The 21,093-nt window shown below is 37.9% G+C and overlaps 1 protein-coding gene and 1 non-coding gene across 2 annotated transcripts in view; one reads left to right on the top strand and one right to left on the bottom strand.

Moving 5' to 3' along the window:
* GPC6 (glypican 6) overlaps nt 1–21,093 on the bottom strand; it is a 1,177,499-nt gene that overhangs the window by 187,291 nt on the left and 969,115 nt on the right. The window lies entirely within an intron of this gene.
* Nucleotides 18,606–18,738, top strand: LOC126016558 (small nucleolar RNA SNORA51). Its single transcript, XR_007498352.1, has one exon. It is a non-coding gene; the product is annotated as a small nucleolar RNA SNORA51 (small nucleolar RNA).

Below are 21,093 nucleotides of genomic sequence, written 5' to 3'. Positions count from 1 at the left end.
GAGGATGACAGAATATAAGAAACAGAAATAAGTCATCTTATCAGAGACCTTCCTAGACTAGTCAGCATTCTGCCAACATCTAAGCTGACCACAGAAGCAAGAGGGAGACCAAGAGAACCATCCAGAGATTCATACATCAAAGAGGTAACCTAAAATTTTGAGTAAATAAATGGTCAGTGTTCTATTAATCAAACTCTCTAGTTTGGGGGTGCTTGTTTTGCAGCAAACACTAGCTAATAGAAACTTGTATAGAGTTATTAAATTCATAGACAAAACTTCAAGACATTTATTTTATTGTCTGATTCAGTGTTCTCCCTGATAATAATGATGATGGCTAATTTTGCTTTGTTTGGGAGTCATGACTGGTTGTTAGTCCAGAGTTTAGACCTGGCTCTAAACTCAGGGGAACTTGAGAAACTGTGATGCCAGTGTCTAAACAAGATCAGCTATCATTGAGCCATCTACTCTACCTACAGTACTATCTCTCTAGTCCTTGTAAATTCTAAGTTTTAATTAAAAAATTGTAAGTGTTTTTTAAATGACCTTAGCCATTCTAACCTATCAAGATATAGAAAAACTTAATCCAATATGGGTTAGAAAGAAATAGACTTGAGTGAATGCCCAAATTTGGGTTATGGCATTAGTAAACTTTTACATAGTTGGTTTCCACAGCGTGAAAATGAGAGACATTTTAGCATACTCACCCTAAGGCACATGTATGGGCATATAGAGATGATGCTTGTTCAAGAATCAAACTATGTAAATTTATATTTTACATTTTTAATGCAAATAGAAATATTTTATTCCTCTTCTGCCTGTAGACAATTTTAAGCACCTAAGGATTTTATCTGCTACATGCACTCAATAAACCTATGTCCTTCAGCTAGCTCTCCAAACAGGTGGGAAATTCAATTACTTGACATAATTAACAACAATGATGATATTAGTATGTGGCAAGTAATACAGGGAGCAATTGAACTTCAAAGACTAGAAGTGACTTTCCCAGGTTCATATAACATGGGCAGTTCAACAAAGGAATGACTTAAGTACTCTTGACTTGGAGTTGATTGCTTTAGCTGTCAGGCTATTTCCACCTATCAGGCAAGGTTTCTCATACATATTGATGAAAGAAAAGAAATCACAACTTGTTTAAAATAAAGATTGAGATGCAAAAAGAAAAAAAAAACATAAGATAGGTTGATTACTAATCCATCTCAGTGTGGGACTAACAAGCTCATGATATTGAATGTCAATTTTTTTTAAATAAGAGAAGCAGGTTTCCTACTTTGTCTAGGCAACAGGCGGGACTCAATTTTCCAGGTTACAGAATAAGAAAAGAAGGTGCTAATCAGATCCTCATTGATTTTGTAGACAAAGAAGGATTTGGTCAGGGAAGATGTTAACAGTCCCTTCAAAGTATAGTTAATTAGCCCCTTTAACCAAGAATTTGTGCACATCTGCTAAGTATAAAGTACAAAAGACAATATTGATAAATCTCTCACTCATCCAATGCTGCACAGCATTATGTCATATTGTGCTAGACTCTTCTCCCCATTGTAAATCGCTCCCCAGAAATTGCATTGGCTTTTTCAAGAGCTCTATTTGTACATAATAGGGTCATGAAAAATGACAGATACTGAGTTTGTGGTTTTTTAGGTCAAAGGCTGAAAAAGAATAGACTCCACAAGTTACTAACTTTGACTTTGGACAAGTCATTTTAACTTTGTAGCATGTAGTTTGCCTGGCTGTAAATTGGTGATAATATAAATTGGATAATATCAACAGGATGAGATATTGATGTCCAGAAAAAACGTGTTAGTAAGCACAGAGCTATTATTAACACATAAAACCTTTACTATTTAATTTAAGCTCTCCAAATGTCTTGTGTTAGTTTTCTCCTACTCCAAACTTAAATTGGTTCTTTTAGTGAATTAAATGTTGGATTCCTTGTCACAATACTATATTTTAGTAATTAGAGAAAAGCTACATGCACTTTTAAATTCTTACATCGGCTTAGTATTTTTGATGGGCTTAAGGCTGATGCTCAATTGCTGGTGTTTAATTCTTTATTCGTTTGTTGTTCTATTAAACACCCTGAATTTATGTTTTACTAAGTAAATAAACTCATACTGCAAACTGATTTTGTTGCTCTAGGTAACTAAAACATCATTTTAGGTAGAGACTGCCATCAGACTAACCTTTCCAAATAGTGAAAACCTAAACCCAACTAAAACCATTGGCCAAAATAGTTTTTTAATCTACAAAAATGGTAGAAAAAGAAAGTTGGTTACTAGCTGTATTTTCAAGCACATTTATGCTACCTCTGTTTTGTCAGCCTCAGATATACAATACACAAATGTTGCATAACAGCCCTTGAGGTGGCTGACTGATGGAGGGATGGAGGATGAGGTCTTTCTCCTCCAGCTCGACCACGAGTCTGCCACCCTACTCAGCCGGAGGTTCTGAGGTGAAAGCGGCCAGTAGAAAGCTAACAAGCAGTCAGGCTTCAGAAGATATCATATCTATTCAGTGGATAAGGCTGAAGCAAAAGGCCCCAGAATCAGCCCCAGAAAAAAAGTCCCTGCCTTCCACAGACCCTTGCTTTTATACATCAGAATCAGGTACCACGCAAGGGTAGGAGCAGAATGCCAGGTCACACCCTAGAGTAGGGCACAATCATTGATCAGGGCAGGATCAGCAACATAAAAATCTCATGGAAATGTTTACATACATAACACACAAATACACCCACTCACCCACCCACCTACACACCTACACACACACACACACACACACACATACACACACACACACACCAAAAGTGATTCCTTTGTAAATGAACAAAAAATTGACTGTGAAGGTTTCTGCTTTGCAAGTGTAAACTTGCTTATTCACCCAGAGATTTCTCACTCGCTGAATAAAACAGTATTAAGCTATGAAGCATTTTAAAGCCGAAAGACAGAATTTGTTTTATGTCCTGCCCATTTGCAGTTGGAGCTTTTCCACTTACGCTAAGGTACTTAGACATAAGCACCAAATAAGTAAAAGTTTGTTCATTATGCTTCTACTTTCTCTAAGCATGAAAGCAATTTCTCTACATCATTCCACAGGCAAGCATACTAAAATTAAGGTTGAAAATTTAGCTTTGCGGCATTTGTTATCATCAAAAATTCCTGTGCATAGTGTGCTCAACTATACTAATTTTCCCCAAAATTTTTGTTTGCAGCCCTAGAGATAGAATAATTGCATTTTAAATAAATTTATCTTTTCTCTGATTTCTATTTCTCATCCACTTCATATATATCCAAAATATATCTTCCCTAAAAATGAGTATTTCAAGTAGCATTTACCTGTTAAAGGTGGAGTTGATGACCAAATATTACCAATGCTAAACCTTTTACCGTAAAAAATTCAAATAATATTAGAAAGCACAAAAAAAAAAGCACAAAGAACAGTGCAAATCACCATTGTGAAACCTGAAAACAACCCAAGTATCTAAGAAGAGTTAAATGCATAAGAAGAACATGGATATATTCACAATGGAATATTATTCAGCTAGAAGAAAAGATAAATTATTCAATCTTGAATAAAAATGGAGATTGGCATGCTGATTGAAGTTAGATGGAGGACAGACACAGAATGAACTCTGTCATATACGGGACAGAAAGAGACAAAGGAGTCAAATAACAAATGCCCAAAAAAACAACCTGAGAACTGTTCTAAAGATGAGTTTACAGATGGACATTGGATAGGCAAAAGTTTCGAAATGGGGCCATGGTGGGGGAAGAATATAGCCACTCTGGTGCAGGTATGGTATTAGAATGTTGTGCTCATAAAACCATACTACTAAGGGTATTTTAAATCATGGTGCTAAACAATAAAAAAAATAATAATAGTAGTAGTAGTAGTAGTAGTAAAAAGAACAGTGCAATAAGCACTCATACTCACCAGTGAGCCTCAACAGTTAAGATTTTGATCATTCATTATCCTGAGGCTGAATTTTTACAAAATGCATCCCTTTTGGAAAGCCTGTGAGGATCACTACCATAGCATTATCAGAACTGGATTATTAGTGTTCTTCTTTATGTCAATGTTTTAATTAAAGGTGTAATCAAAGAGGGAAAAAAAGCACAGTGGCTCTTCTAGTGTTTTCAAGAGATGAGAACAGTGAATGTTTCTGTGTGTGTGTGTGTGTGTGTGTGTGTGTGTGTGGTGTGTTTTAGCAGTTGCATTAAAGTGCACTCCGGTTGCAGATCAATAAGACACTGACTAAATATAGATTTACTTATGAGGTAGACTGAAAGGAGCCATGTTGGACAATTGAGTAAATAATGTCTCGTTTAACAAGTTCATAATTATGTATTTATTACAGGAGCTCTCCCACAACAGCTCCAGGGACCAGGGATAGACCCAGCTAGTAGACCACCAACCCTAATGGTATTAGAAGCATCGAGGATGTCCGAGTACCAAATACTAAACCAAACCAACCTAAGTATTACTGCTTTGTCTTTCTTCTTGACAAGGAAGATGAGAGCAAATAAGATTAGGCAAATCCCTATCTTCTTTGAGCAAGACTCTTAATGGCAATTTCAGCTTCATTTATGTTTAGATATTTGCCATGTGTTGTATTATTGAAGGAGAAATAAAAAGTAAACACATTTTACATGCATTTATGCATATAAATGGAACTTATATTAGAATATAATTGATATCTATTTTATAGTGGCTAGTTTTTATCTTTGAGGGGAAGCATACCCAGTGGACATCTAAAATCACAAATAATACTGAAATATATATTCAATATATACAAAGAAATACTAATATTAAATAGTTATTATACACAGTATGACTTTTCTACTCACACATGCCTGTTAATTTTATTATGAATTATGCATAGTAAGAATCAAAAGCATAACTGATAAAATATTTTACTGTATCCTTTTAATCATGTTCTGTCATGAAAGTTAAGTATATGTTATATCTGTTTCAATATCTTGTGTAGTATTTTTGGAATGCAGTGAACTGTGGATAATTGAAATTGATGATCAGGGAAGGACTATTTTTCATCCATTAAAATGCGGTCTCAACTACCAAGAGTGAGAAGGGATCAGAAGAGAGGGAAGAAGGAAGCAATTTGCACTGGGTCATACACATCACTTGTCAGTACCTCATGAGAACTGGCTTTCTTAGATAGAGTCCTTCTCACCTCTTTGCACATCAAGTTTCTATTACTTTTTAAGTTTGAAATCAAGCATCATCTCCTTTGGACATGTTTTGCTAACTAATTTTGAATGCTCTTGGAATAAGGACTATCACCCCAAAAGTGAGGGAGATGGTTGAACATGCTACAATGCATAATTAGCATGTGGGAACCCCAAATTTGATTCTTGGCACCATATGCTTACTATAGTGCAGAGTTGGGAGTAGCCAATGAGCACTATTCAGGTGGTCTCCAAACCAAAACAGACCAAACAAACAAAAATACTTTACCATTAATGAGAGATTATGGATAAATTAGAAACTATCAAGGCTCTATTCAATTTAGTGTCTAACATTAGGAATCAAGCACATTCCGCTCATTTAGAAGGGACAAAATAAATGTTCTCAGGAATGAAGTCACCACAAGTACAAGTCCCAGTCTAAAAATTTATTTGAAGGCCCTGAGAGATAATATGGGAGCTAGTTACTTGTCTTGTATACAGCTGACCCCTGTTCCCTCCCTAGCATTGCATATAATCCCAGAGCTCTGCCAGGAGTTAGTCCTGAGCACTCCCCCAATGCTAACCAAACACCATCATTTTTTTGTTTTTGTTTTTGTTAGTGTAAAAAAACATCACGGGAAAGAATGTTGTCATTTTTGTGCCAGTGAATTAAAATGGAGAAGTTCTTTAACATATGTTTCTTGCATGAATACAGCCTAATATAATCGTCTTCCTGCCCAGTAGAGAAGACAAAGCAATAAGTCCACACTATTGGCTTTGAACTGGAAAAATATAACACAAATTTCACTTCTAGTGCTCTGGCCACAAAGGAGCAAGGGACTCATGGAAATGCTATTATACATATTATAAAGTAGAAGAGTCTTCTTTTTATCAATGATATTTGGAAGTTCCCAAAAGAAAGCTAACTTACCAAGGACACACACTTAACAAAGAAGCTGCTTTTCCCCTGCTTGGAACTCAATTTCTAGTCCAATGCTCTTATCCTACCTATTAGGAAAAAAATTTCTACCAGGAAAGTTCCCCAGGTGTATTCTGCAACTCAATCCCTGCTGATAATGATGTCCCCCAGCAAGGGAAGAAATTGGTCATTCTCAAAAATGAAAAATATTTAATAATAATTCAATCTGAAGATTTTGCTCTTTTGAAACCATGCATAAAACCTTTGGAGAGGCTAAATGTCAATTCTTGAAATCCACATGGCAGAGTTGGCCAGACATGACTGGTCATGGCCAGTTGGCCAATCATGACCATCATTGGCCAGTCATGGCAAGTTTAGGCCAATCACATATATTCAGGGAGAGATGACTTAGTTCATGTGCCTCAATTTTTTTTACCTGTAAACTGAGAATAATAAGACAAGGACTAGAACTTTATGTAAGCTAAGACCTTCTTGTGTTTTTTTTTTTTCATAAAAGTTGCTGCTTTACAAAGTACCTTGTACTTATTTGTTTTGATTCACATAATAAGATACTAGAACACTGATATGCTAAACACAAAGGATGTCTGTGCTCACAGGAGGCTTTGCCTCACATGAAGGACCAGATGGGAAAGCTTTTGGGAGAAAGAAGAGCTGCCTGTCGAAACAGGGGCAAAAGTTTTAAGGTGATTTTTGTAGGAAGCAGTGTGTGTGCCTGGCTAGATATGAACCAAGGGTTGAATAATTTAAGTGATTTAAGTGGGTTCTGGATGGCTTCACTAGTCCTGTACCCAGACTTGGGATCATCAAATACAAGATAAAAAAAGAAGCTTGACTAAAATGCTAACACCCCTAGATAATGAAAGACACACAGCTGAAGAGGATGGCTCTGACTTCCTAACTGAAATTATGTGTTGCATAACTGACTCTCTGCCTTGGGTAATCAGAAGCCCCCTGTCTCCATCTGCTAGATACTAGCACCTCCATCCTCAGGGAGCTCAGTCAATAATGTTTCCGGGCATGGTCCCTGTCCCTTACAGGGGAAATTACCTCCCAATCATCTTCCATTAAGAACCAGTATTCTAGTTATTTCCTAGCTTATTAGGGTCCACACGGCACCTTTCAATCTGAAATCTCAATGATTTCTGGTTTTCATTATTTGCATTAGAAATACTCTTTCAAAACAGAGAAATGATCTCATGTTAGGCAGTCTATGTGGAAGGAAAATGGTCCCCAAATATGATGAGTTCCATGACACATTTAAGAGGAGGCTTACCAGATGCTTTCTGAAAGACCATCCTGAGCCCATTGTGGGCTAGAATCATGGAAATGACCCAGGTGCATCACAGTCTGAGACATTCAGATATAGCTTTCCCCACACAGCTCTAGCTGTGCTTTGATAGGTGAAGGAAAGCAACCCTGAATAAAACTTCTCTAGGACTCTTGGCTTGCTCTTGCCTTTTATAGGAACAAAACAGAACAAATGAGTGGTGGTGTCTTTTCTATTCTCCTATGCAAGATGTACATGAAATAGACAAGTTCTTCGTTGACTAAAATGAGTCCAGGATGTGAAAACAAGGCAAGGAACATCATAACCATTAGAGATTTGCTCTAATAAGTTGGGCCAGATGTTCACAAATTTGAAAACGCATGCCTGGGGATCTGAAGTGCAACCTCAAATCCCTTGCTTTTTCAATACTCCTGTCTTCTGGAATCTGATTACCCATGACCGAGAAACTGTACAGGGAAGTGAGATAATTGAAAGAGAGAAAACAAAATGTAGATATGAATCAAAGAGGCCCATAATCTTGCAGGTAATAGATAATTTTAGCACATAATAAAATATTTCATTTCATGTCTTCTTCTTATCTATGAGCACTCAATAGTTCATATCTTTTATGGAGATGATTGTTATATCTGATGGAAAGCTAAGAAAATTAAATTTCAAACACACCCAGACCTTACTGTTGACCTTCTGATTCACATATCTTTTAGTTTCCTAGTTTATTAAATCCAAGCTTTGCTTCATAAATAGAAAGAAATGATTAGCCAAAATATAAATGTTCATCAGAGAAATATGTGTTGATATATCATGTAATATAGTTCTTGGACAAGGAAGGTTAAAGCCCAGAGTTTAGAGGCCAGGGCTAAATAGCACAGCAGGCAGAGAATTAGCTTTGTACATGGCCGACTCAGGTTCAATCCCCAGCACCCAATATGGTTCCCAGAGCCCACCAGGCACGATTTCTGAGTCAGAAGAAATCCCTAGGTGTTGCAGTGTGGCCCCAAATCCAAGAGGAAGAAAAACAAAAACCCCAGAGTTCAAAGACCTGGAGTGGTTAATACCCTTAAAAAAAGAGTAGAAACTTGAAAATCCTTTAAGTGTCAAAAGTTTATAAAATCTTCTTTGTTATCTGTTCATCTAGCTTAAGCAGGCAAAATGACTAATATCTTTGACTAAGATTTTCTACCTTTCATTTCTTTGAAAAATAAAATTTAAGCCTAAGGCTTCTGTAAAGCTAGCCCTATGGGATGTATTGTTTCTGTATCTATTATATGTGTTAGTGCAGTTCCACAGAGTTCTGAAAGAACTCTGAAGGCAATCCTGAACTAATTAGATAGTGATTGAGAAAGAATCTTCACTTTTTTTTTACACTGCGTGATCTATTCCCATTTAGAAATGGTTTGTTTTAGTATGTGGTATAGAAAGAAATAGCTTATTGATTTATGTATCTGGTTGTTGCACTTTTGTAGGTTTTATTTAGCATACCAAGCATCACACCTTAAGCTCTCAAATTTAGAGGATATATTTATTTTTCATTGTGTGGGATACACATAATTCTTAGGGGCTGCCCTGATTCTCTGGAGGATTAGGTACATTTTTTTATCCATGTTTGTTTTTGGCTTCGACTGAATAGTTACTCTTTTTGTTTATCAGCTCAAAGTATTTGTGCATTATAGAAAGCTGGCATTTTGTACAGAGATGGATTTGCCTTCATTTTACTCTTTGTTTTCTCAGTCTCTATTTTTTATGAGAATGTTACTTAAATATTTTAGAAAAACAAAATAGAGTCAACTCTTCTTTTTTTCCACTATCTTAGCAAGTGTAACCTTACTGGTTATACTTTCATGAGGATATGTTTAATTGTATGATGTAGACAAATAAGCCTAATTATTTTCATGAGATTTCTGGTGAAAATGGCAGAGTTAATTCCTGCTTGAATGCAGTCCTCTCAGGTTCCAAACACAACTGTGACAGGGACTAGGGAGGAAGTTCAGAGGTCTGGCAAGCATGCATATTATGCACAGGTTCCCAGCACTGGATGAACTCTTGTCACTCCTCAGCAGGTGTAGCCCCAGTGGTTCCCCAAACCTGCTCTACCACAACAACATCTGAAGCCCCAGAGGAATGACAGAAAAAAAATAATAAAAAGTGAAACAAATGCCCTAGAGATAAAGTCCTATGAAATATGAAAACATAGATATAAGATACATAGATTAGATTATGAGGCTGCAACACGCATCGGATAGAAGTCAGAGATAACAGACAAGAATTTTGCAGAGCAAGAGTTGAGAATGTTCTAGAAATAAAAAAAAAACATGAGACTTGAGGGTGAAAGTAATAGGACTGTTATATTGAGGCAGTGTTAAAATAATTTAGAACCGAGACAGCAATATTCTATCGCTGTGTTGGAAGAAATGTCAACACAAAATTTAAAATGAATGGGCATTGTCTTGCGCATGAAGAGCACTGTAATAAATGCACTACCTTACTTAATATTTATTATGGGGAATCTAAGGACAAAGGAGATTAAATATGACACATCGTATATTTTTTTTTACCAACTCTGAAAAACAACAAGAAGTCATCATTTGAGATAATGTAATTGTGAGAAGTCGTATTGCTTTCCAGAAACACCATAAATGCATTCTTCCAGGATTCTATTCAGAATAATTGCATACACATTTTCTCTACTGGAGTTGACTTGTTATTTCCTTTTGTTTTACAGACTAAATGCAATAGAGTGCTCTTGGATCTGCTTCAGAAGAAACCATCGTACTATAAATGTAGAACCTAATAATGAGTTCTATATTTATAAAAGCACAGACCTTTTTAATCTATGTAGTTGAAGACATTTGTAATTTCAAGTGTTCATAATAAATAACCCGAGGCAGTCTGATCTAGAAGCCTAATGGTTTTTCTGAACTGCTATCAACAATAAATGCTAAGAGAATTATTTCTCACCCATTCTACAGGGTTCTATTTTAACTTCCTATGCTAGTGGAAATGGGCCCTTGTCTCAAAGGTTTTCATCTGAGGCTCTCTTGTCTTTTCCTACCTCCTCTCAATTCATCCCTTCCATTCTCCTTTGAGGTACCTACATCACCTGATCCTGTTTGCCACAGAATGATGCCAAACATCAATCTCGTCTCCAGTCTATACTTGTTTTAGAAATCCAGGCTTTTTCTACATCCAAAAGAAACTTGCATATCTCCTTAGTAATATAAGTGTGACAGTATGAATTTTAAAGCTCTTCTATGTCAAAATATGCCCAGAATCATATGCTAGAAAACACTGAAAATTTACCAAGAAATTGAAAGTGATCATAGTCCCTATTTAGAAGGAATCAACAAACTAGATTTTTGGAGGAAAGAATAAGCCATGATTTAGTAGTGTTCATGGACTACTCCTGACTTTGAGCTTGGGGTTCATTCCTACTGGTGCTCAGGGGGACCACATACAGCTCTGGGAATAAAACCAGAGTTGACTACATGGAAGACAAGTGCCTTAGTCCATGTACTATCTTTTAGATCTAATTGACAATGTAATTGAGGAATAAAGATCAGATATTAATATACCTGAAGAAAACTAGAACTACACAGAGCTATGTGTTAGAGAAGTAAGACTCACCCATGTTAGACTCCATCATTCCACAGATTAACCTGGATTAAACCGTGGATTAAATCTAATTCAGTTTAGTTGTTTGACATGTTGACTTCTTGACTATAATCTTTCTGACTGGCTGGTGCTTATAACAAGTTTACATAATCAAACAATTAGAGAGTGTACTACATGCCTTTCTCAGAGCTGATTCCTAACCAGGATTTCATAGAGTGAGAAAAAAAGGAAACACTGACTTCCCCAAGGGAGATAGGGTTTTTGTCTGTGCTGCATTTTGGGGGTAAAAAACAGTATTCCATACTGGCACTGGCTCTAATTCATAGCATCCCTGTCCACAGCACTAACAGAAGCTGAGTTGATTTCCCATCATTCCTTACAGACAGTGCCCAAGCAGGCTCCACTTACTCCCAGGGCACCAATGCGAACACATTCAGGAGGTGATTCATTTATGCCGACCCCATCATCAGTCCTGTATCATCTCCTCCTCTGTCCTATATCACTCTCAAACCCCTGACTCCTTGATATCATGGTTCCTGGGAGATCCTTGAAAATCAAAGCTCACCTGATAGAGAAACACAGACCGAGAACACCCTGCCTGGGGAAGGGAAGCCCTACGGGTATATTTCTGTAGGTTGATATGACTCAGTCTCTCTCACAGCCTTGATAGATTTGCAGCTGTTCAAGGAGTATCTGAGTTACCATGATGCTAATCATTTGTTTTCATCCTGCTAGAGAACCAGTCAATTGTCAAGCACAGCTCTTCTGCTGCCACCCATGGTCCCCTAAGACCAAGGCTACAATGGGTCATCTTGAGTAGACTTCATGGACCCCAATTTCTCTGCCATTTAAAATTGAATGTGGCAGCCAGAAAGATTTGTCATTTCATGATGAACACCTCAGCCACCACCATAAGTTATTCTTCAACTCAAGTTAACTCAAATAACCCCACAAACCTACACAAAGAAGACTTCTTTGGGATACTAAATCTGTCAATTTGATCGATCCATTGAGCTCATTTTTCCCCGCCATGACAACTGCCAGATATCCACTTAAAGGTTCACTTTTGTACTGCTCTTGAATATTGGCTTAACCTTTCAACTTTTCATCAGCAGACTTCAACTTGCATAGAGACACCACTAAAAACAGACTTCCTCTAGGTAAGCTGGATCTAAAGAAACACAGACCCTCATTCTCAGTCCTTCCTCCCAACAGAGTCTGCTCTATAATAGGTGGATTTATTGTCTCGCATATGTTGAAAATGAAGCTGGAGAGCTATTGTCAATAAGGCATAAACTATGAGTTGCTGACGCATTGGAAAATAACTCATTGTTAATATTGCCTCATCTGTTCTCATGGGACTCACAATTTACAAATACAAGCTATTTGTCTGGGGGTAGAGCCTATATCACCATCTTCACTTATGTCCCAGGACTATACTTTCACCAGCTGGGTTAATGGCCTTAGGCACATATTCATTGTCAATGATGATGGCCTCTTGTTATTGTAGCTGGAAGAAATTCCAGAGATCATTTATTCCAATTCTCTTATTTTAAAGATCAGCATATGATGAACAGAGAAGTTAGGAATGCAAAGACACTCAACTTTGTGAGCTTGAGTATTAAATATCTTTTATGAAATTCTTCAATGTTTAACTCTGGAGTTTTCCTTGAAAACAGTTCCCCAACTGAATTTATAGGGAATATTGAAAACTAGTAGAATAGTCAATATTTTAAGTCTTGCCTTCCAATTTCTATAGGTGCTCAAACAGAGTTATTTGGAGAAGAAAAGAAAAAGGAAGGAAACATTTACGGCACATTAATTGTGGAACACGAGCGCTTTATCAATTAACATGAAATAGCATTTTTAAAAAGTTTGCTGCCTCTCATCATTCAGAATGCTTTGCATAAATCATCACTCTCCAATGACTCAATGAAGGAGTATTTTGAACTTCTCTATTATAAATTAAGGATGGGTTGGTTGAATCATTCAGGTAACAAAAGAAAGGGGCTTTTATTTTAAAGTGGGAACTCTGATCTGAATTAATGGACAAGGAAACAGAAGTTGATAGAAATTGTCTAGGAGGTGAAAAGCAGCAGGGGTGAAACTCTACCTCTTTATGTCCCATCAGGCAATTCCATGGTAATCAAAGACATTTTAACCCTGATCTGCAGGAGCTTAGTTGAAATCAATATAGCAAAATAACTAATCAAAAGGGTTGATCCTTCATCAATATGTTTCCATCTTTGACCAGTACTGTGAAAGGAAAGGATTGTTAAAAGAAATATCAAGTCCTGAAAGGTACTAGGGGACAGGACCTAAGTCCAATTTTCATTACAAGGATGTTTTAACAAGCACTCAGTGAAAGAGACTAGCAGGTCAGTTGGCACATGCCTATCCTAAGTTCTCCATGATAAGTTGGATCAGTTTTGTTTCATTCATGAAAGAAACTCCCTGTGGGTCATTGTGATACAAAGCCCCTTGGGGAGATGGCAAACTTTAAGGCATCCATATTACAGGATGGCAGGAGAACTAAGGTTTCATCTGAATTCACTCAAGTAAAACAGCTTCCGTGTGTGAATCTCAGCTCTGGCAGGGGGTCGAACAAATCACTCCCCTCCAGCTGTGGTCTCACACTGCAGATGGGTAACTTGTCAGAGCAGTGAAATCTCTTGCGGAATGCGAGTGAGGGTGATGTGGTTCACTTCCCTGAAGAGGTCTTTCAATTATGGAGGCCTTGCAATTAGACATGAAAAAGGTTCAATGCAGTCAACCCAGTTGATTTCCACTGCTGCGGTCTGGTCTGCACAGCTTGAGATCTGGTTTCCTATCACATCTGATTCAAAATGAGGGTTTGGGACTGAAGGGAGAGTAAGTATAAGCATATAACGTGCTTGCCTTGTCTCCTACTGATTCTGGTTTGATATCTGGCCCCAGATATAGTTGCCTGAGCACCACCATGGATCACTCCTGAACACAGAGCCCTTCAGTGCCACCTAAGCAATATTGGGTATGACATTTAAACTCTCCCCATCCCCAAACTCCTTTGTTTTCCAGCCCCAGAAATAAAATTTGGATAATTTCATCTGGGCAGCTTGTGTCATGTAAGTGTGCCTGTTACAAGTATCACTTGACTTTTGTTTTGTTTTGTTTTGCAGGCCACACCTACTTCCTCATAGATCTGCTCAGATATAGGTTCTGGCAAGTTATAGGTCATGACAAGGATTGAAGCTGAGTTGGCCACGTGAAAGGCGAGTGCCATAATTTATTGCATTATCACTCTGGCCCAGTAGCACCTGGATTTTAATTTATAGTCACTCCAAGTTATTTCTCATTCTAATTTTATCAAATATCCTTCTTTATATAATTTTTAATTTATTTATATTTTTGGTTTTTGGGTCACACTCGGTGATGCTCAGGAGTTACTTCTAGCTATGCACTCAGAAATTGCTCCTGGCTTGGGGGACCATATGGGACACTGAGGGATCGAACCGCAGTCCATCCTAGGTCAACTACGTGCAAGGCAAAGGCTTATTATTGCGCCACTGCTCTGGCCCCTTCTTCTTTATATTTTTTAAGCTTCAGAACATGTTGTTCCTCAAGAAAAGATCATGAAAACTAAGTTACTTCTCTTCCTAAAAGGAAAACTGAGGATTACAGATATTTGATACTTACATTTCACCTACTTATAAACTGTCACCTGAATGAGGTCTTTCAACAGAACCCAATCTACTTTCTTTTCATATAATGAAACCGTATTTTATGGATTGTGCATATCGACTTTATATTTCTTTTAAATTCTGATGCTAGAGAAGAAAAGTACTTAATAGTTGAAAGAGCTACAAACATTTACTGTTTACTATTATTCTATGTTGGTGAACAGAATTTTATCTGTGCCACATTTTATGCTACAGAACATTGATTCACATTTTATGAGGAACAATTACACTCAAAAACATTTTCTTCCTGCAAAGATGCCTGTAAAAAGAAATACCCCGAAAACAAGTCAGCTTTGAGGAACTCCACATCAGCTACTGAAAGTTGTTCTTGCTATTAAGAGAGCAGAAGACTCTGTCACTCAACTTTTCTTGATAAAATATTTTACTTGATCCTTAATGTATATTAAATGTGGACAATTGAGAAATATTCACAGATTAGACGTAGAGGGGCCGGAGTGATAGCACATTGGTACACTTGTACATTTGTACACAGCAGACCTGGGACGGACCCGGATTTGATTTTGGGCATCCCATATGGTCCCTTGAGCCTGCCAGGAGCGATTTCTGAGTGCCAAACTAGGAGTAACCCTTGAGTGCTACCAGGTGTGGCCCAAAAACAAACAAGTCCCCCAAGACCCACCCCCTAAAACCCAAATAGATTAGAAGCAGAAAAGCAATGGGTCCAAATGTTTCATATTTGATCATTGCTAGGAACTGGTTTGGAATCCATCTCCTATAACTGGTTAAAATTTTTATACTGCAGCATGAGATGCCTTTCTAGGTGTGGCTGTATTGGGAAACACCATCACAGTGAGCTCATTATATTTTATACCTAATAAAATTAAGGGATTAAAACAAAAAGTTAGTAATCAATGCAGTGGGAGTCCTTGACTTCCTCTCATATTCTGCACCTGATAGTCAGGAAATCCCAAGTCTGAAAGCACAGGGTAAGGACATAAAAGAAGGGAGTCAGAAGGGAGTTCTCTCCAGACACCAACCTTGTTGACCCCTTGACCTACATTACTTCCAGTTTCCAGAACTCTAAGAAAGGATTTGTTTCCAATTTTTCAGTCTGTGTACATGGTTGTGGGAGCCTGAGTAGACTATATAGTTATCAAAACCCACTCCCCAATCCACCCACTCAAATCTGGGAATCTGACAGCAAGTGGAGTGTGTGTGTGTGTGTGTGTGTGTGTGTGTGTGTTTTCAGTAAGAAGACAGGTTTGAATGAGGTGAGGGAAGGCTCAGCATGCTGAGATTTTTCCAATACTTCTCAGAGTGCCAAACATGTTAGTGTTTCTTGGAACTAGTCTCAAATCTCTCTATACATATAAGTCTTTTCCATCTTCCCTCTGGTCCCAGGGGAGTATTTCACATTTTCTTTCTTCCTATACATCTATACTTCTGAGATATCATAGAGTCAACCCCCAAACTCCCACATCAATGGTTAGAAAATAGCCTAAACTCATGATTATTTTTATTCCATCAGAGAGACCAAAACTTAATTATTCTTTAATGATGTCATTTTTACATTTAAAAAATTGGGGGGGGGGTTGTATAGCAGGAAAGTTGCTTGCCTTGCATAGTACTAACCTTGATTCAATCCTCAGCACTAAATACCCATAGTCCTGCAGCTCTGCTAGGAGTAATGCCTGAGCACAAAGTCAGGGGTAATCGCTGAGCACTGTCAGGTATGATTCCCCAAAGAGGGGTTACACCCTGTAGTTCTTGGGAGCTAATAAAGTGACACCTGTTGCCACTGGTGGTGAAGATATGATTATGCAGTGCTGGGGATTGAACTCAGAGCCTCAGATGCTAGTGCTCTACTGTTCTGAGTCACCTATCTGAGCCCTGAGAAGTCATTACTCATTATCCTTATAGCCATATAATCTGGCTGAATCCGGAAGTAAAACAGCATAGAGAAAGCAATGGTCTCAGTTGTTGCTAAGGTTGTGGCTGTGGTAGAGTTGAGATCACACTTGAGAGATCAGGAAGGAACCCTGAGAGTGGTGGGGAATCACAGTCAGGGATGTGTAGCTTCACACAGGCAAGGCAGAACTCTACCACTGAATCAAACCCCTGTACCCCAAGGTTCTCCTCTTTTAAAAATATTACCCACACACACACACAAAATATCGAATTAAATAACCGATAAGCACCACAACAATAAAAACAGGCACCACACAATAATCTCGGTTCTGAAATCAAATCATACTCAAGTGCAAAAAGAAAGAGAAAGACAAAACAAAATAAAATAAAATAATATTGGAGACATCAACCGTAATCTCCACACCAAAATAAAGACGTCAAAAAAAATAGATCATTTATTCTCCTCTTGCTGCTTTCGTGGTATGTGGAAGACTTCTACTTTATCTTGGATGGTAAAATCAGACCTGTTTCTAGAGATCTTGGTGGCTGTGCAGATCAGGGAATGGAGTTTATGAAGTCTTTCTTTGTGGTTCTAGCAGTTATGCTTCTTCAATGTCCTTTTTTTGTTTTTTATGTATTCTAGGTGTTTCAGAATAGTGCTACCATTCTGTGTTTTTCTTTTGTCTTCTGACTTACTTCGTTTAACATAACATGATCTAGGTCCATCCACGTTGCTGCAAAGTCTGTGATTGTATCATTTCTAACTGCCATGTAATATTCCATTGTATATATGTACCACATCTTAATGATCCATTCATCTGTTGTTGGACATCGAGGTTGGTTCCAAGATTTGGCTATTATACTGAGTGCTGCAATAAATAGTGGGGTGCATACGTATTTTGGAATGAATGTCTTTCCATCTTGGGGATATATGCCTAGGAGAGCAATTGCTGGGTCAAATGGCAGCTCAATTCTGAGTTCTTTGAGCACTCTCCAGACTTTTCTCCACAGATGTTGGACCAAGGGGCATTCCCACCAGCAATGAATGAGAGTTCCTTTCATACCACATCCTCTCCAACAAAGGTTGTTCCCATTATTTTTGATGTGAGCCAACCTCACTGGTGTGAGGTGGTATCTCATTGTTGTCTTGATTTGGATCTCCCTGATGATGAGTGAAGGTGAGCATGTTTTCATGTGTTTGTTGGCCATCCTTCTCTCTTCCTCAGAGAAATGTCTATTCATTTCGTCTCCCCATTTTTTTTATGGCTTCGTTTGGTTTTGAAGGACTCAGGTTTCTGAGCGCTTTGTATGTTCTAGATATCAGCCCTTTATCTGATATATCAAGTGAAAAGATTTTTTCCCATTCTGTTAGCTGTCTTCTTGCATTAAGTAGGGTTTCTTTTGCCATGCAGAAGCTTTTTAGTTTGATATAGTCCCATTTGTTTATAGTTGATGCTAACGTTTTTGCCATTGGTGCTCCATTCTCAAAGACCCTTTTGATATAAAGGTCTTCGAGTGTGTGTGTGTGTGTGTGTGTGTATTGTTGTGGTATTTTAATTACTTTTTTCACATCCTCTCTCAAACTGAGGTTGGAAGCCTCTAGACAGGACTCTGCCTATTTTCAGTATATTTGATTTTTGATTGAGAAGAGGACATATTAGGTGATGGGTATTCCCCTGATTTAATGTGAATATGTACCCAAAATACTACAGTGAAAGATATGTAAGCCATTATGGAAAAAAAAGAAAATTGTGTTTTTAATCAGAAACTTTCTTTGACTTACATGTATTATTATTATATTAATTATATTATATGTTATGTTATGTCACTATATTATGTTATATTAGTTTACCTTATTATGTTAATCAATTTTGTCCTTTAAATGAATTCTTACTTAAAAAAACAAAAAAAAAAAAACAAAAAAAAACAACTTTAGTTTGCCCTGAAGAAAAGAAAAAAATAAATAAAAGATAAAATAAGGCCTCCCAATTCTTACCACAGGCTGTGTTCTTTACACTGGCTGTATAGAAAGAGGAGGTACAGTAAAGGCACCCCATATACACCTCAACACAGGCCCCTTGCCGGGTATGTATTGTGAATTGGGGGACAAAAAAAAAATATTACCCAATTTTCACGCAACTTGACTTAAACCCAAATAGGAAACTATAGGAAACTAAAGTATAGGAAACTAGAGTTCCTCATTGGTCAAAGACATCTATGAGGCCACTGTGAGTGGCACCATGAAATAAAGCTACTAGGGGCAGAGTTAAGAAAGTATGGTGGGTGATGTCAACATTCCCTTGTCTTTTCCTTGTCTTTACTGTTGCAATGTGTAGGTGGAAGGCTTGCATCTTGGCTCTGGTACAAGTTGGAGTGCTTGTGAGGCTCGTATATATTCTGGTTCCACTGTTCCCCAGAGGGCACTGTGGTGTTCATATATGTTTTCTGCATATATATATTTTCTGCATGTTTTCAGGCTTGCATTCCTGCCCTAGTAGTCACATCTCTTCAGTTTCAAAGTTCCCTGGGTATGGCACACTTCAATTGCACTTCTCACACACATCTGACTCTGGTGGTTGCTAGAATTTGGGACTCCCTAACATCAGAGATGCAGGGATCATGCTCAGTAGCACTGGGAATTTGAACTTGTATCTTTCCTACTAGGCAGGCAATTTTTCTACTAAGTTATATTCAGGAGCCCCTCATATATTACTGAATATATTTTAATTATAAATTATATTTATATATATTGTGGTGCCAAGGATTAAAGCCAGTAACTCACATGTATGAGGCATGTGATCCATTTCTAAACCACATCCTTACCACACCATCTTTCTCATGCCAAATGATGGCTCTGAGAAACAATATCAATTCTGCTAATCACTGGGATAAAATTCTTTAGCTTTTTGGAATTAGTTTTAACTTCAAGAGCAATATGGCCTAGCAGGTTTATTGCAGCCTTGGGAGAAGCAGAAATGGGCAGGACCTTGTCTCTAAGACAAAAAATAAAATATGTTAAATGTGGGCATCTTGAAAGATACCTAGTGTCTTCAAATGAAATGTGGTATTGTGACATGTAGCTTCATTTTATTTGAAGATGCTGGAAAATAGTTGACTTCTTGTTCAGAAGCTACAGACTAATGAGAAGTAAGTACAAGAAATAAAGGTCCCATAGAATATCTTGATACTGTGTGTACTTGACTTTGTGATTTTCAGTACACTTCAAACACGTGCTAGATCATGTTTCTATCTATAACCCAGTTAAAAAGATTAGTTTTTAATTTCGCTTTCTTGTAAAAAATTTTCTATGCTCAGCACCCTCATTTTAAAACAACAAAACTAAGCACTTACAAGGTTATCCAAGTTAATTGTGGTCAAGTATGGGGTGGCGATTCATCTTGAATAATGATAAAAACTATTACATCAGGGCACAGCACTTCTGACTCTGTCATTGGCTGCATAAAATGTTTAGGGGATGTCTATTTTCATATGTTAGCATCACATACACATCTGTGGCTCAACATGCTCCTAGCATGTTGTGGAGCCAACATTTTAGGCATGGAATAGATTCTGGCTTTGGAAACATTTCAGAAATGCCCACACTTATTTTGCTAAGTCTTCATTGAACCATAGATGCTCTAGGCTCCACTTGCTTCCAAAAGTTAATGGAGCCACCTCCCAAATGCAGTTCTTTGTATAAGGACATTGGCATGGACTCAGCCAACTTTCTTGAATATGTGAGAAACCTTGAGAATGACTTTGAGTGGTTGATTCTGATGTGCTAGGTGCTAGGTCATCCTTTCCCAAATTCTCTTGGTTACTTTTCTTTCCAGGCATTGCACCAAGCTTATTAGGGTTGGGGGTGAGACAATGGCCATGCCCTATGGTGATCTGGGTTTAGTCTTGAGTCTATGCTATGGGATTAGCTCTGGTGGTGTTCAATGAACCACATGTGCATCATGAATAGAAACTAGGGTCAGACTTTTGCAAGGCAAGTGCTTTTTCCCCTGTATTATTTTTCCACCAAGATTTTTTATTCCACCATTGTGAGGTATTCCTTACCTCAAATTCTTTTTTTGTTTTGTTTTGTTTTATGTTTTTGGGTCACACCCGGCAGTGCACCGGGGTTACTTCTGGCTCTATGCTCAGAAATAGCTCCTGGCAGGCTCAGGGGACCATATGGGCTGCCAGGATTCGAACCACAGTCCTTCTGCATGCAAGGCAAACACACTATCTCCATGCTATCTCTCCGGCCCCTCCCCTAAACTTTCTATTGAAATGCTAATATCACCTGGATGGTCAGACTTGTCCACAATTGGGATGGGTAGGGGTATCTTAAAGAAAGAATAATAGAGTTTGGAGGGTGAGGAGGGAGAGGAAACAGAGGCAGAGAGCCAGAAGAGGAGCAGAGGAGAAGTTGCTTGAAAAAGGCTTAGCACAGAAGCCATCTGAGGAAATGGACATGGC

This window comes from Suncus etruscus, chromosome 8 (genome assembly GCF_024139225.1).
Source record: "Suncus etruscus isolate mSunEtr1 chromosome 8, mSunEtr1.pri.cur, whole genome shotgun sequence".
Lineage (NCBI taxonomy): Eukaryota > Metazoa > Chordata > Mammalia > Eulipotyphla > Soricidae > Suncus > Suncus etruscus.
Note: the sequence above shows the minus strand (reverse complement) of the source record. Positions and strands in the feature narration are given on the sequence as shown.